Raw genomic sequence first — 13,610 nt, 5'->3', positions numbered from 1 at the left:
CATGGGGTCGCAAAGAGTCAGACACGACTGAGCGACTGAACTGAACTGATAACTTGAAAGGATACTTGCACCCCAATGTTCATTCCAGCACTGTTTATAATAGCCAGGACACAGAAGCAACCCGATAGATCTCTTTCTTGCAGAACTTGCAGCCTCCTCGTGATTGTGTGACGTCCCTGATGCCTCTGTGGAGGGACCATGGTGGCTGCCCTGTGAGGGGGTGGCTGTGTTCTCTTTCTCCTGGGCTGCTGTAGCCTTTTTTCCTTTTGTCCCCTTAAGTGGGTCCACAGCTGGCTACAGGCTGGAGGGAAGATGATTTGAGGGTTGACTTGTCCCTTTCTTCCTCTTTCTTTCTTTACAGTGTTGTGTTAGTTTCATGGATATAACAGAGTGACTCAGTTACATATATATGTATATATATAAATTTTTTTCTTTTTCATATTCTTTTCCACTGTGTTTGTTACAAGACACTGAGTATAGTTCCCAGTGCTAAACGCCTGCTCCCTCTCACATCACCCGCCCTGTCCTGGGGACAAAAGATTCTCCTCCTCACAGGAGTTCTGTCCATCCCCCACCTCTCCTTTCCTTCTAAGCCTGTGGCTGTCAAGAGGAGTGGCTTGTGGTCACTATACAGACACAGTTATCCATATGTCATAGCAACTCTTGCTGATCTGGATCAATGGCCCTCAAACACAGGTGTTCTTTTTTTATTTTAATCTTTTTTTTTTTAATTTTGGACATGTATATAATGCTTTGTTTATATTTACTTATTTTTTTTGGCTGCATTGGATCTTTCATTGCGCTGTAAGGATTTTCTCTAGTTGCGGAGGGGGTGGGTGGCTCCTCTCTAGTTGCAGTGCGTAGGCTTCTCGTTGCAATGGCTTCTCTTTTTGGGGAGCACAAGCTCTAGGCACACGGGCTTCAGTAGTTGCACACAAGGGCTCATTAATTGTGGCTTGGGGGCCCTGGAGTATGTGGGCTTCAGTGGTTGCAGCTCGTGGGCTCTAGAGCTCTGGCTCAGTAATTGTGGCGCCCAGGCTTAATTGCTCCACGGAATAAACACCGCTGTTCTGCATCACTTTCCTCTGACAGCGTGGCCTCAGCTCCTCCCTGGACATGTTGGTCACGCCCACTGCATGACCATGTTCATCCTCTGCAGCCCTGGGGGACCTGCAGGGATACACACCTCTTATCCCTCAGATTCCAACAGCTGCTCTCCAGGGCAGGGTATAGACCAACCCCTGTCCCTGCATCCTCTCCCCGCACCACCCTCACCCCTCCACACACAAGGCCTCCACCACAGCCCACCCTTGAAGGGCAAGTGGATATTTTTCCTTCTCTTTCTGCAGACTGACTTAACCTCTCTCTTCCTGTCTGCCTCCTCTCCCGGGGCCTCTCTGGGCTTTCTTTGGCCCCCTCTCAGATTCCTTCTGCACCTCAGCAAGTCTTGGGTTAGACCTTTCATGGAGGATAATGATTTCAGTTAGCCATCCCAGGGCTTTCTCTGGGGCTTGGGGAGGGGGTTCAGTGAGGATTCCCTAATTTCTGTGGGAATTTATTCAAACTCAGGCGCCTTTGATTTCAACTGGTGGTCTCCTCATTGCCCTCACTGCCCCTGTACTCAGGGAGCCCTGCGGTGTGCTCAGCGCCGGGCAGAGAGGGAAGAAAGGGAGACCGAGTTTGAGGGAAAAAAATGGATCATTCCTGATCTTGAGAACTTGTAGTCTAACTGGGAACCCTCGATGAACACACAATAAAAGAATACAAATAAGAGTTACCTTTCTGTTTGTTTAGCACTTAGTGGTTTGCTGGGTATATCCATGTGATGCAGCTTGTCTCAGCCATTCCCCAGGATGTGCCCCTAACAGCCCAAGCACGGGACAACAGAGGATGGCGATTTGTTCTCAGGGGTCTGTGGTGTAGCTACATGTGGCCCGTGTGCAGCTTTGAAATCTCTCGGAAGTCTGGTATCATCTTAAATCATCTGGAGATTTCTCAATCCATTCCATACTAAGCCTGTGTTGACACCAATATAAAAACAACATGCTGACTGATTGTCCTTAGAGTGAAACAGAGGCACCCATTGATCCTGCCATTGGAGAGACAGGGACACCCCCAACTAACTTCAGCCCAACCTGGGGGATGCTCCCTGCTGTTGAGACTTGAGGGAGATAGGGCTGGTGATCTCCACCCTTGGGGCTCCCTGGGTGAAGTGTGATCCCTCTCTTGTAAACAGATGGGAGGGATCAGCCCAGTTTCCTGGCTCAGAAGTGGTGGGGCTGTGACTTCATTCCAGCTCTTTGGACTCTCCTGATCTGAGGCTCTTTGCACGTGCAACCGGCCTGAACAGCAGCGAGCTAGAGGTACAAAGCAAGAGCAGTCTTCTCTCTGCCTAGCAGTGGGGGTGCAGCAGGGGAATTTTTTTTTTCCCTGAGAGATGGGCAGTAAGTGACTTTTTCTTCCATGGTTAGAGCAGGTTGCAAAGACAAAGAACAAGCCCTCAGTAATTTAGTTTTGATCATCTTGAGAGTTGCCAGTGGACATTTAAAAAAAATAATTTTATAATTTATTTTTTCTGTGGCTGTGCTGGATCAGTTTTGAGTTTTCCAGCTGGCACAGTGGCAAAGAATCTGTCTGCCAAAGCAGGAGACCCAGAGATTCGGGATACATCCCTGAGTCAGACAGATCCCCTGGAGGGGAAAATGGCAACCCACTCCAGTGTTCTTGCCTGGAAAACTGTGCTGGGTCTTTGTTGCTTTTGTGGGCCTTTCTCTAGTTGTGGCGAGTGGGGGCTACTCTCTAGTGGTGCAAAAGCTTTTCATTGCGATGACTTCTCTTGTTTCAGAGCATGGGCTCCAGGGCACAAGGACTTCAGCAGTTTCAGCTCCTGGCTCTAAGGCACAGGCTCAATAGTTGTGGCACAGGGATTTAGTTGCTCTGAGGCCTGTGGGATCTTCCCATACCAGGGATTGAACCCATGTCTCCTGCATCGGCAGGCGATTTCTTTACCACTGAGCCACCAGGGGAGTCTACCAGTGGAACATTTGGAGGCTCAAGTGATAGCTGCAGGAGGGCATTCTTTTTCACTTCCCTCCCACCAACTCTGGTCTCCTGATTTTTATCCATTCTAGTTAACCCCCAGCCTCTGAAACACAATACAGCCCTGGGAGAGCCTTCTGTAGGGCCCCCAGCCTGTGGGCCCTAATGCCCCAGCTACACTGTCTGGATCCCACAACTGCCTCAGGTATGCTTCCAAGGTGAGGATTTGTACAGGGCCTTTGTACATCCTCTGCTTAGTCCACCCACCCAACTGACCATCACTCTCCATACCCTCTGTAAAATGTAGTCACCCACACACCATCAGCACCCTGCACAGTTTTGCTTCTGTGAGGGGAACTGCTGACTGAAACCATCCACCCTGGCCAGGCACCACTAACTATTTGCCAGAGTTGTCTTACCATAGGAGGTCCATGGAACTAACAAGCCACCATCAACTCGAAGAATTCAGAAAAGGTCAAAAGGAGATGCCAGCTCATCTGTCCTCCCAGAATCCTTCTTGCTGGAATCCATCTTGGCCAAGCAATGGGTGCACCACCAGGAAGGACCTTGAACCAGAATGATCAACCAGAGACAATTCAGAAGCTAATCCCGTCACCGAGACAGCAAGTCATGCGGCAGAGCAGTTCTTGTGGGTTCCCTTATCCTGCTGCTCCCCACCCAGACGCCCCTTCCCAATAAATTCTCTTGTTTTGTCAGCACATATGTCTCCTTGGATATTTCATTTCCAAGTATTAGGCAAGAGCCCACTTTCAGGCCCTGTAAAGGCCTTCCGGCAACCCTTTCATAGTTGACATGTAATTTTACTCAGGATTAGTTGTGCCCAAACCTGATTGTGACTTGTTGTGGCACTTTGCTTTTTTTCAATCACTAAGTCCTGTCCTACTCTTTGCAACCTCATGAACTGCAGTACACCGGCCTTCCCTGTCCTTCACAGTCTCCCAGAGTTTGCTCAAACTCAAATTCATGTCCATTGAATCAGTGATGCCATCCAACCATCTCATCCTCTGTTGTCCCCTTCTCCTCCTGCCCTCAATCTTTCTCAGCATCAGGGTCTTTTCGAATGAGTTGTCTCTTCACATCAGTTGGCCAAAGTATTGGAGCTTTAGTTTCAGTATCAGTCCTTTCAATGAATATTCAGAATTGATTTCCTTTAGGATTGACTGGTTTTGATCTCCTTGCAGTCCAAGGGACTCTCAAGAGTCTTCTCCAGAACCACATAATTATGGAATCTGATTATTATGTAAACTGATAAAACCTAAGTGCAAAAGATTTTCTTGGAAAATTAACCTAAATGCTTTGAAAGGATTTAATAAAGGCAAATCATATGAAACAATTTTAGATGGAGATGAGAAAAAAGATAGGGGGAAAGATATTGAAGAGCCAGGATTCTGAACTCAGATAGCCTCACAAGCATCTTTACCACTTCCCCTCACTTTAAAGAAGTGGAGACTGGAAATCCTCAGGGATGAATTACAGATATGTTTCCTGTGGGAAAGAAGACTCAGAACTCTCAAAGGCAGATCTACAAACACTGCCTTGACTCCATGGTAAAAAAAAAAAAGGAGGAATATTTTCGTGATTTACATAAAAATAAAATGTTTAAGGACAATTCATTTTAAGTAATTTCACTCTTTGACTGTTTTGATTAACACACTGGCTTCCAGGGTTGAGTGTGTTGGATGAGAGAGCTCTGATTCACTGCAGTTATGGGAGGATGTAGGGGTGCTGACTTGCCAGATCCCTGGACTTCAGAGAGTGACTTGCATGGGAGCCTGTGGAATCAGTGGTGCTATGACTAAGTCTTAAAGGAAGCTCAGCTCTGGGGGCCACGATTCTCATAGAGCCACCTTCCTTTCCTTCCTGCTTCTCATTGTGCAGGGTCTACTCCCACCTGCGCATGAGGAGCATCAAAGCAGGGACTAGGGATGGTTTTGCTCCCCGCTGCTCTCCATAGTGCTAGATTCTCAGCTAACATTGGCCCATGAATGAACACGTGAAAGGGTCTCAGGAACACCAGAGAAGTTCCTAGGTTACCTGTGCGTGTGTTTTAAGAAGGGCTTAATTTTTTTTTTCTTTAAGAGCAGTTTTAGGTGCACAGCAAAATGAGAGAAAGGTACAGAGAGTTCCCATATATGTCTGCTGCCCCATAGGCTTAGCCACCTCCCACCTCTTTGTCAATATCCCCCGCAGAGTGGTACATTTGTTGCAAACAACTGTTGGACCTACATAGACACATCATCGTGACCCAAAGTCCATAGTTTACATTAAGGTTCAGTCTTGGTTTTGTATATCCTATGGGTTTGAACCAATGTATAGTGACAGACACCCATCTGTATGGCATCATAAAGACTATTTTCACTGCCCTAAAAATTCTCTGTACTCTGTCTCTTACTGCTCCTAACCCCTGACCACTACTGGTCTTACTGTCTCCACAGTTTTGCCTTTCCCAGAATGTCAGTGAGTTCGAATCATATAGCATGTAGCCTTTTCAGATTGGCTCGTTAAAGTTCCTTTGTGTCCTTTCACAGCTCGATAGCCCCTTTTTTTTAAGTGTTGAATAATATTCCATTCTCTGGATGTTTATTTATGCATTCGCCTGCTGAAGGGCATCTTTGTTGCTTCCAGGTTTTGACAATTATAAATAAAGCAGTTTTACAGTGCTATAAACAATGTGCAAGTTTTTGTATGGGCATAAGTTTTCAACTCATTTGGGTAAATACCAAGGAGTGCAATTGCTAGATCATATGGTAAGAGTATGTTTAGTTTTGTAAGAAGCTGCCAAGCCGTCTTCCAAAGTGGCTGTACCACTTTGCATTTCCACCAGCGATGAATGAGATCATTCCTGTTGTTTTTATATTCTCACCAGCATTTGGTGTTGTCAGAGTTTCAGATATTGGCCCTTCTAATAGGTGTGTAGTGCTGTCCCATTATTGGTTTAATTTATACTTCCTTGATGGCATGTGAGGTAGAACATCTTTTAATACTCTCCTTTGCCATCTGTCTATTTTCTATGGTGAGGTATGCTTGTGCATGCAAAGTCTCTTCAGTTGTGTCCAATTCTTTTCAACCCTATAGACTGTAGCCTGCCAGGCTCCTCTGTCCATGGGATTCTCCAGGCAAGAATACTGGAGTGGGTTGCCATGCCCTCCTCCATGGGATCTTCCCGATCCAGAGACTGAACCCTTGTCTCTTGTATCTCCTGCATTTGCGGGGCAGATTCTTTACCACGAGGGCCACCTAGCCATAGGAAACTTTGTACAGTATGTAAATCAAAGAGCACAGTGCCTGGACACAGGAAATGTTTAGGAATCCAATAGATCTTGGTTTGCATTATCTCCCCATCTACTGGCTATGTGACTTTGGGTAAGTTACTGACTCTCAGTATAAATCTTAGTTTTTCACCTGCAAAATGGGAAAAACAGTAACAGTCTCACAGGATTATTGTGAGAAATAAATTTGAAAATTTAAATCACTTAGGGTAGAGCAGAGCTTCTCAACCTGGGCACTGTTAACATTTTGGGCCAGTTAATTCTGTATTGAGGGGGCAGTGCTGGGCATTCCCGGATGTTCAGCAGCACCCCTAAGCTTTACATAGTCAGTGCTAGAGAACCCCTCCACAGTGGTGAAAGCCGAAAATGTCCCCTGAACTTCCCTGGTGGTCAGGTGGGAACCCACCTGCTGATGCAGGGGACATGGGTTCGATCCCTGGGTTGGGAAGATCCCATATGCTGTGGGGCCACTAAACTGGTGCACGACGACTATGGAGCCCAGGAGCCACAACTACTGAAGCCTGGGCGCCCTCGAGCCCGTGTCCCGCAGCAAGAGACGCCCCCGCAATGAGAAGCCCACGCCCCACAGCTAGGGAGTAACTCCCCGCTCTCCACAACTAGAGAAAAGCCTGTGCAGCAACGAAGACCCAGTGCAGCCAAACAGAAAATAAATAAATAAAAACTTTTTAAAAGGACTCATTTTGGACTCACAGAAAGTGCTCAATAGACAGTAGCTATTATTATTTGCTGAATGAGTGGGCTGTTTAGGAGGAAAGTGGAGCGTGGTGCTTAAGCGCATGGGGTGCGGCCTCAGACTCTCTTGAGTTCTGATCCCAACTGTACCACCTACCAGCTCTGAGACCTCAAGCACATTATTTAACGTCTCTATGCCTCTGCTTCTCATCTGTAAAAGAGGGAAAATGTTATCTACTTTGTTGGGCTACTGTAAGAATTAGATGAGATTATCCGGATCCAGCATTTAGAATAGAGTCTGTCATATTGTAAGCCTCAGTGATAAGAAGAATCAGGATAATCACTATTCTTATTTACTATCTCTGAACAAGCAGTTGGGAATCAGAGTGTGAACACTGCTTGGGCATACAGTCCTCAGCCAGCCACCCAAAAATGAGGCATTTTACTCTCAATCCCAGCGCTGCAGGAAGTCTGTCCAGCTTGCCTCTTGTCTCAGTAGCTTCTCAGGGGCTTGCCCATGTCAAGTAATCGGTCACTGCATTTAGAAGGAGTCCATGTCATGGGCAGAATTTGCCCATACTGTTGTTTCCATCCTGCCTGGTCAGCCCTCTGCAGACGTAGTGCATGGGCAGAGGGCAGTCCGGTCCTCTAGACTTCCTGTATAGAGGTGCTTGAGGCCAGACATATGGCCAAAGAGGCCAGGATTCCATGGTTAATAATAAAGATGGGAGCACTAAATTTCCTTTGCAGGGTACTGACCTAGGCTCTATACACATGCTGGGAACTTGAACTCCTGTACCTCATCGTCACACAGGAATACAGACAAGAAGACATGGACAAGTACTCGCAGGACTGTGATCTCAGTATGCTGATGGCAGAGGCATGGGTGCTTGGCATGCATCTAGGAAAGTAGATAACCCCATTCTGGGGCAGGCTGTGTTAGGCAAGGTCTGGTTCACCTGCATAAAACAATAATACAGTGAATCCCTACATATGAGTGAGTTCTGCTCCAAGACAGCGTGTTCTTAAGTCCAGCAAAGTGAGCCAAGGTACCCAACTAACACAATTGGAATTGTTGTTTTTGTTCAGTTGCTAAGTCTTGTCCGACTCTTTGTAGCCCACCAGGTTCCTCTGTCCATGGGATTTTCCAGGCAAAAATACTGGAGTGGGTTGCTATATATTTCCTTCTGCAGGGGATCAAGGTGCAATTTCACTCACATTGACATTGACAGAGTGCATATTCATATCTTTGAAAGTTCAAAACTTGAAGGTGAAGGGGATTTACTGTATAGAAAATAATAGGGGTTCAGAAATTTTATTTCTCTCTTACTACAAAAGCAGTCTTGAGCTAGGCAGTCCAAGGTAACAGGATGTATCATCAGTTGTTAAGCCCCATTTCACAGCTTAAGTTTCCTTAACCCCAGCCATTGTTTAAAAACTAAACTTAATGTTAACTGACTTAAGTCCTATCCTAAACTTAACCCTACTTCTAATACTAACTTCAACCCAACCCTAACCCTATTCCTACTCTGACCTGAATCCTAAGCGAATCCTTCATGCTAACCCTACCCCATCTCAAACTCAACCTGAACTCCAACTCTAACCCCATCTTCCTCTTAACCCTAATCTCAACCTTAACTCTAACCCTGCCCTAATATTAACCTTAATTTTAACCTGAAACCCAATCACAACTCTAACCTTGTATTAGGTTCTCCAGAGAAACAGCCGATTTGAGTGTGTATATACAAAGAAATTTTCAGGAATTGCTCACATGATTATGGAGGTTGGCAAGTCCAACATTGGCAGGATGCAGACCCAGGAAGAGCTGATGTTGCAGCTCAAGTTCAAAGGCTGTCTGTTGGCAGAATTCTCTCTGGCTCAGGTGAGGTCAGTCTTGTTTTGGACAGACTGATTAGATGAGCCCCATCCACGCTGGTGCTTCCCAGGTAGCCCAGTGGTAAAGAATCTGCCTGACAATGCAGGAGAAATGTGGCTTTGATCCCTGGATCGATCCCTGGGTCAGGAAGATCCTCTGAAGTAGGAAATGACACCCTACTCCAATACTTTTGCCTGGAGAATCTCATGGGCAGAGGAGCCTGGCGGGCTATAGTTCCATGAGGCTGCAGAGAGTGGGACACGAGTTAGTGACTAAGCACAATGCACATATGATACCATACACCCACATTATGGAGGGCGATCTGTTTTACTAAAAACCCCTGATTTAAAGGTAAATCTCATGCAAAAACATTCAGGGTAATGTCTGACCACATTCCTAGGCACCACTACCCAGCCAAGTTAACACATAAAATTAACCATCATGAACTTCAACCCACATCCCAGCCCTAACCCTAATCTCCTTTGTAAAGAGTCCATTCTCCCTACCAAGCTGACTGTCTCTGCAATAGGCTGGATGACCAGACTCAAGGGGCCCACCCGGTGGGTGGAGGGGGTGGGGACACCCCCAGCCTCATGCAGCCAGCCTGCCTTGGCACAGGGGGTTATTAACGGCCAGCGGTGAGGGGAGGTGGGCAGAACCACAGCAGGAATGTTCTCAGACCCGGGCCCACCAGGCAGCATGAACATAGGAGGTATTTGCTGTACAGAGTGGTGTGACTTCAGAATGCTGTTTTACCATTTGGCCTTCATGTTGCATTTAAGTACAATTGTAGCAAATTAGGCTGATTTCTATTTCATAGGCTTAGATCTAATGGATTTTGAATACATATTCTCAATCTATGTAAATTATCTACTCTGGCCTCAAATCCAGCGATCTTTGTGAGAGGACTCTGGTGGGGTTTTTTGTTTTTCTCTTTTGAGGACTGTAATTTTTGTAGGAGGATTTTTTACCAGCTTCTGTTAGCACTGGCTCACTGGGCATGGACCCAAGAAAGATTCAAAGGAAGAATGAAAGAGCATTAGTGAAATTCATCAGAACGAGGGAACACTTTGTAGAGAGCAGAAGAAAAGCAATAGATGGCCCTGAATGCATATGAGTCAACACATGTGTTTTGGATACATGCAAAGAACTAGCATTGGCACTGCAGGAAATCAAATACAAGAGAGATGGCTACCAGGCATGGGGTGGGGAAACTGGAGAGGGGCAGCAGGACCAACACACAGATTGCTTCCTACTCCCTCATTCCGTGCTTGATCAGAAAAACCTTCCTGTGCGCTCTATGAAAAAAGGCAACTCCCCTGTATGAGTCTGGGTAGCCTGGGAAACAGGAGGTACATTCCATAGGGATTTTGAAGAGCATTAATGAAGAGTTAGGAGCAGGGAAAGGAAACTAACTAGTGACAATGAGGCACCCAGGGACAAGCATCACTGAGAAGCAGTTCCCAATCCCAGGCCTGAAGCGGTGGTAGGAAGGAATGAGAGTATCAGCATCTCACTGAAGCTAGAGTGGCCCGAGAGGCACTGTTGTCCTGAGCTGCCCCTGCCAGGGTTGAGGACAAGAAGAAGCTAAGAAGATGCTCTCACACGTCCCTCTTCTCCCATCAATGGTGTGTTGAATCCAGTTAATATTTCAGGGCCCACTGTATTCAGCTCTTTTAAGCTCTAATATTAAGCTAGTTTGAAATCTCTCAAGGTGGAGTATTTGCACCACAGAAATGAGCAAATGCTACAAATCAGGATGTTTTTCTTTGGTGAGCTGGCGGATAAACATTTGCTAGCACTCCACTGTCTCCTGCTTTCTCATCTCCTTTTTCTGCCTAAGCCAACAGGAAGGCAGAGGGTGGGGGAGCTTGGGTGAAAGAAACCCTATGGGCCAGTCCCTGGGGCATGGAACAGGGCTGGGAGGGAGGATGGTGCAGGAATTGTATGGGAGGAAGGGGCAGCAAACAGAGCATAAGCAGCACATCCTGGCTGTCACTTAAAAAAAAAAATTTGGCTGTGGGGGGTCTTCCTTGTGGGGTGAAGGGGCTTCTCTAGTTTCATCGCATGGACCTAGTTGCCCCATGGCATGTGGAATCTTATTTCCCCAATCAGGGATAGAAAGAACCTGCATCCCCTGCACTGGAAGTTGGATTCTTAACCACTGGACTACCAGGGAAGTCCCTCACTGTCATTTTTGATCCTCTTGTATACATGCATGCGTGCTAAGTCGATTCAGTCATGTCTGACTCCTTGCAACCCTATAGACTGCAGCCCTCCAGGCTTCTCTGTCCATGGGATTCTCCAGGCAAGAAGATTGGAGTGTGTTGTCATGCCCTCCTCCAGGGGATCTTCCCAACCCAGGAATTGAACCTGTGTCTCCGCATTGGTAGGCAGGCTCTTTACCACTAGTGCCACCTGGGAAGTCCATTGATCCTCCTATCCTGGCTCTAATTGTTTTAAGAAACTCATCACCACCTGCCATATTGCAGGCTCGCATTGACCCCTCTGGCTCTCTCACTAGAAGGGAAGCTCTTGGAGAGAAGGGATGCTGTTGGAGAGAAGGGATGCTGTTGGAGAGAAGGGACTTTGATTTCTTTTCTACCAAGTCTTTAGTACGTCAACAGCTAGCAGATTCTCAATAACCTTTCTAAAAAAATTTCAGATTATTTATTAATCAGTGTAAACCCCAACACAATACACCAACATGATTTTGTGAACTTAAGGGGATATATTTCCTGGCTAAGCAATAAATTGTGCAGATAGCTTCTGGAAGAACTTCATTCTAAGCAGCTTTATAGTGAAACATTTCATTTAGGAATCTGGACCTTCTTTCTTCAGGTTGCTGTAATCTACATTCATTGGGTGAAACTTGTATTGATCATTGGGACCCAGTTTGTCCCAGGGTTCTGGATTATTCTTTCTGTCCCAACTGACATCTGGATTGAGCAATGCCAGGTGCAGGACATCTGCTGCTGCTCCAGTATCTCCTGCTCCAGTAAATACGAGAACGGGAATCAAACGAGGATGCTATTTGGCCTGACCAATCATCTGAAAGTGAAAGTCGCTCAGTCGTGTCCGACTCTTTGTGACCCCATGGAATTTACAGTCCTTGGAATTCCCCAGGCCAGAATACTGGAGTGGGTAGCCTTCCCCTTCTCCAGGGGATCTTCTCAACCCAGGGGTCGAACCCAGGTCTCCCACATTGCAGGTGCATTCTTTACCAGCTGAGCCACAAGGGAAGCCCAAGAATACTGGAGTGGGTAGCCTTTTCCTTCTCCATCAGATCTTCTCAACCCAGGAATCAAACTGGGGTCTCCTGCATTGCAGGCAGATTCTTTACCAACTTAGCCGTGAGGGAAGACCAATCATCTAGTGGAGTCAATAACTTCGGTTGAATGAAAGCGTACATGGCAGAATTTAAGTGACTTAAGAGAAGTGCTGAGCTATGCAGAAGAGAGAGTCCACACAGTGTGGCATGTCAGGTACCTGTGCAATACCCCGGAGGAAAGGTCTAGCAGACGGTTGGAGAAACAGAGGTTGGAGTTGAAGATTTATCATTGTTGTTCAGTTGCAAAATTGTGTCTGACTCTTTGTGCCCATGGATTGCAACACACCAGGTTCTTCTGTCCTCCACTGTCTCCCAGAGTTTGCCCAAATTCACGTCCATTGAGTTGGTGATGTTATCTAAGTCACAATCTGATTATGTTCTATCAGATTGAGGGCTTAATTGTGGAGGACACCAGTCTGCTGATACCACTGGAAGAATGTCAGAGAAGGGGACAAATGCCAACAACACGCCCTGGAGAGGGGAAGGGAGAATGAAAGAAGCAGACAGAGAGAGCCCAGACAGGGAAACAGGAGAATGAGCATGAGGTGTGGAATCTAAGGAAGCGGCATGTCAGGGAGAAGGAGGTGAGCGATGCCCATGGAAACTGGCGTTTAGTTAACACGCAACCCATGTTTGTGCTGAATGAGGTCAAAGTGAAGCCTGAGAAATGGCTGCTAGACTGTTTAATGAGGAGTCACTTGTAACCAACACAAGACATTTTAATAAAGTGATAGATTTAGAAGCCAGATTCCAGTGAGTTGAGGGATGAATGGAAAATTTAAAAATTCAGTGTATAATGCTACAACACAGAAGAAACTTGAAAACATTCTAAGTGAAAAATATCAGTCATAAAAGACTGTAAATTGTGTGATTGCATATCTCTGTGAATATACCAATGAATTGTATACTTCAAATAGATGAATGTATTGTATGTGAATTATACGTTGGCAGAGATGCTATTTTAAAACATGCTATGCTCATATAACTGAATATCAAAAAACAGAACAAGCCAATCAAAAAAATGGGCAGAAGACCTAAATAGACATTTCTCCAGAGAAGACATACAGATGGCCAGTAGGCACATGAAAAGATGCTCAACATCATCATTAGAGAAATGCAAATCAAAACTACAATGAGGTATTACCTCACACTGATCAGAATGGCCATCATCAAAATGTCTACAAATAATAAATACTGGAAAGGGTGCGGAGAAAAGGGAACTCTTCTACACTACTGGTGCAGCCACTATGGAAAACAGTACGGAGGTTCCTTAAAACACTTAAAATAGAGAGTTACCATATGATCCAGCATTCCCACTTCTGGGTCTGTATCTGGAGAAAACTCTACTTAGATACATGTACCTCAGTGTTCATATCAGCAC

General features: G+C 46.0%; 1 pseudogene; it reads right to left on the bottom strand.

The window, feature by feature from the left end:
* Nucleotides 1-11,712: 11,712 nt before the first annotated feature.
* On the bottom strand, nucleotides 11,713-11,949 carry LOC148775179 (cytochrome c oxidase subunit FA4 pseudogene; annotated as a pseudogene).
* Between the last annotated feature and the right edge of the window lie 1,661 nt (nucleotides 11,950-13,610).

This window comes from Moschus berezovskii, chromosome 17 (genome assembly GCF_049115385.1).
Source record: "Moschus berezovskii isolate FMDL1 chromosome 17, NW_MosBer_1.0, whole genome shotgun sequence".
NCBI lineage: Eukaryota > Metazoa > Chordata > Mammalia > Artiodactyla > Moschidae > Moschus > Moschus berezovskii.
Note: the sequence above shows the minus strand (reverse complement) of the source record. Positions and strands in the feature narration are given on the sequence as shown.